This window comes from Trifolium pratense, linkage group LG5, assembly GCF_020283565.1.
Source record: "Trifolium pratense cultivar HEN17-A07 linkage group LG5, ARS_RC_1.1, whole genome shotgun sequence".
NCBI classification, from domain to species: domain Eukaryota; kingdom Viridiplantae; phylum Streptophyta; class Magnoliopsida; order Fabales; family Fabaceae; genus Trifolium; species Trifolium pratense.
Window position 1 is genome coordinate 45,087,164 of NC_060063.1, and position 4,508 is coordinate 45,091,671.

A 4,508-nucleotide genomic window follows, 5' to 3' on the forward strand; every position below is an offset into this window, starting at 1 on the left:
GTTAAGTTGAAATGTGAATAAAATTGCAAGCTCAGTTATCTATATATATAGAGAATAGAAAACTGTTGTGCTAGCTATGCATGCATGTATATAGGGTAGTGAGGCAAAATCTAATATCTAAGCGGTCTATATGAATCACTATTTATCTAAGTGGTCAATATGATCATTATTTAAAAATATTTAAATTTCTAACAACAATATATATCGATGTTTAGAAGTATAAGTTAAAAATTATTGCTATTTTTACAATTGAAATATTAATTTTATTGATGAGCATTGTTAATTGATATCAGTCCGTCTAAAACAACATAAAATAAATAAAATTTATATTGAAGTGATATCAATCATGTCACTAATTTAGCCATTAAAAAATTTACACCGTCTATCAATCACAAATTACTATTTATATATAATTTATCTTATAGTAATTTTAGTTACATAGTTTTGTCCTTATGAGTTAGCTAAGTTGGTAAGAGATGTCGTATTTTATATGTAGAGGTCGGCGTTTCAACTTCGGGCACCTCACTTATTTATCTTAAGGGTAAAAAAATTTAGCCACTAAATTATGTGACAAAAAAAAAAGTTATACAGTTTTAATAAATTAGTTCTTTAAAAAAAATAATAAATTGTCTCTTAATTTAAGTCATAAAATATTTGTACCATATATTTCTCTTTTTTCATCCAACTCCGTCAAAAAGAATTTTTCTTTTTTTTGTCAAGTAGCCTAGTGGCTAGAAAGTCCACCTTAAAGGTGAATAAGTGAAGTATTTTGGGTTCGAACTCGGACTCCTGCACATATAGTGTAATATCCCTACAACTGAGGTAAGCTCACTGAGACCCATCAAAAAAATTTATCTAGCCATTTAATGTTAAAGAGACAAGTTCAAATTTACTGGTTTCAAAGTCCTAGATTAAAATAAAATCAATTGATTACTTGATTTATAATGTTATTGATGATATTTTTATTTAACAAATAATGTTTAAATTATAAAAGAAAAAAACGAATGTAAATAATCATGTTTAGTGGGAATGAATTCTCTCAAGTGTAATTTACACTTAAGAGAATAAAGTGTAATCTAACATCATATCTAAATTTATTTTCTCTAAATTTTTATATGTTTCTCTCTCTTGATCAATGGTAACAAACCACACTTTATTCTCTCAAGTGTAAATTACATTGAGAAAATCCATTAAGAATGTTCAAATCCAAACCAATCCAAAAAATAACCGCAAACCAATCCAAAAAAATCAAAAACCGCAAAAAACCGAACCGCGAGCACCCCTAATATGTTTATGGCATAAATACTTTTTAAATCTTTCACTTTTTTTTCTTGACAATTTTTAAATCGTTCACTTTAAACCTGTATAAACTCTCTTTAATAGAATTGAAATAAAAAGGATAATAGTGAATGTATTTTTATGACTTCACGGACTACTAATTTATTAAAAAACTATTTCACACGATTGTACAAATCAAGTAAAGTCCTATACTCCTATTGCATCTTCCTTCTTTCACAAGATTTTACATATCCACATTGGATAGTTATGCGATTTACAAATCAAGTAAACCGGCTTTGCACCCACTCTACTTAGGAGTACTCCATAAAAGGTAGAAATTGGCTTTGCACGGTACATCATTTAAAGCCACTTGGACATGCCTATAATTTACGTATTAAAAGAAAAAGTGTCTAGATTCATAGAATATTTCTTATAGGCTTAATTAGTATTTTGGTCCCTTAAAGAAATTTTTGGTTTTACATTGGTCCCTTAAAGAATAAAAGTTCCGCTTTGGTCCCTTAAAGACATCACGGTTTGCTATTGTAGTCCTTTCCGTTACTTTTTGAGAAAAAAACGTTAAATTGTGAATAGGTGGCATGAGACTATCTAAAGTGAACCAATATACATAGTGGTCCATCATAGACTTCAATAAAATTTTAAATTTTAACCATTGGATCATTTTATTGAAATCTAAACCAATGAATCTTGTAAAGTCTATGTAATCTAATAGTAAACCACCAACACCTAACTTTTACCCATTTTCTTCATCTTCATCCTTATTCATCTTCATAAAGATAAACCCAAAAAATTTAAAATTAAAACTAAAAATTTTTCCTAATCATCTCAGAGGAAACTAAATCTAAATTTTCAATCTAAGATAAATCAACTGCTTCCTACAGCCGCAAGATTGGTCTGGGCAATAACCAAAACAAAATTAATCAAAAAAATCATGAATTGCTGCATCAAAATAAAGTCCAAAAATTACATACTTTCCCAAAACATAGAGAAGAAAAAATTAACAACTATAATAAAAATGAATTTTTTTTGGTTAAGTAGAACAAAATGCGATCGAAATCGTCTTGTTGCAAATCCATGGAGTCACTTTCCTCGATCGAAATCGTTTTTGAGTGATGTTTGAAGATCTGGGTGTGTTGGAAGATTTGGGTATGTTTGAAGATATGCAAAATTTTGATTTCTTTTTTTAATTTTTTTTTTGTGTCGAATGTTTGAAGATTTGGGTGTGTTGGATGATTCTGATTTTTTTTGTTTTCTATTAAAGATTTGATTTATTTTTTCATTTATGAGTTTCTGGGCTAATTCTTAATGGGTTTGTTGCTGAATTTTCAACTCATTATGATCATGGTGCTAGTCACATTAACCCTATAAAAGCTCTTGATCCTTGCTGCGTGTTTGTTGTTTATGGGTTAAATCTTAATGTTGTTGTTGCTGTGTGTGTTGTTTCTGGGTTGAAGAAGATGAACAGAAACATTAGTTGGTGATGGTGGTGCACAGTTAGATCCGATGTACTTGCAAAATCTAATGGTTTATTTTTCTTCAAAAAGATCTAATGGTTAAGATTAAAAAATATATTGAGGTATATGGTGAACCACCTATAATGTTGGTCCACCTAATACATTTGGGGTTGATAAACTAACGGAAGGGACCAATGTGGCAAACGATTATATCTTTAAGGGACCAAACCAGACCTTTTTTTCTTTAAGGGACCATTATGAAACCTAAAATGTCTTTAAGGGACCATTTTATTAATTAAGCCTTTCTTATAAGTGTAAGGTTAAATGATAGCTATCAGGGACATTATCGGAGTGTGCATTTCACATTTCTTTATATTTAAATGTGTGAGAATTTAGCTATTAGGCTACTTGACCGAATAATAAAATTATGTATCTAGTTCATAATATGGTCTAGATACATAAAACATTATATGAATTTAAAAAAAAAAATATTTTCTTATAATAAAGATCGAAGGTAGTAGTTTTTTTTATTCTTTTTAGGCATAGAGACTAGGGGCGATTATCAGCCGTGTTTGGTTGGTTTTGAGCTAAAAATTATTAAATTGGTAAAAATTGCAACTCTTAATTTGAACTCAATTCTGACTGTCTACATTTTTTGTTTATGCCGGTGTCGAGTCATATAGGTAACGACTAAAATATGTCGGTTTTAAATAGAATAGATTGAAACTTTGTTGCTATATCTAAAATTTTATCGATCCATAAATTAAACACCTTGTACACTAGACGACAACAAATAGAAGAACTAAATGAACAACAAAGCGGATGAGATGCAATTACTTTGCTTGAACTTTGTAGATTTAAAGACAATAATAGATCAACTAGATGAAAAGTGGAAATTAAAATAGACCTGAAATATTAGATTAAATATATTTTACATCTTCTTCAACACATTTTTCTCATCTACCAAAGTTGAGAAAAAAAAGTAAGAGAGAGAGAGAGAGTCGAAATCGAACAAAAAATTTGCATCTTAATTGTTGTTTGATCAATTTTGGTTATCAAGATATAAATTTTTTAGAGACCCACACCCGTCTATAGGTGGTAGCTGAAAAGCTAGCTGATTGAAATTAAAGTGTTTGGTAAAATTAGCTTTTTAAATGATTGATAAATATAAAAAGACACATTTATATGTAGTGGGTAGTTTTTGTTTTAGTGGGTAGTTTTTTATTTTATAAAAAATAATTAAATTAAATTAAAGGTTAAAAATGAAAAAACTATAAAAAGTTATAAGCTATAAGCTCAAACGGTACTTGAAATAGCATCTCAAGATACACATTGACTTAATTAACAATAGAGACTAAAATTGAATACGATATAATTTTTTAGGAATGAAAGTCAAGAATTAATTATTCATAGTATAGAAACTTCAGAAATTAATTTCAATTTCAATTTTTTTAGTTAAACAATATAAAAATAAAAATATAATAATAAAACAATATAATTTTCCATTAAAACATAAAAATATAAAGATTTGATAATAAAGTTAAACAATATTAGTTAAACAAATCTCAATTAAATTCATATATCACATTTATAATTTTCAAACTATGATTTTAAATAAATTAAATATTTAAAATAAATTATAGTTAAAAATGTTTATAAATATAATTTTTAGAAATTAAACATAAATGTATTTTGGTGTCATTTTATAATTATCAACCACTTGAAAAGGTAATTTTACCAAACACTTGAATTTAAATC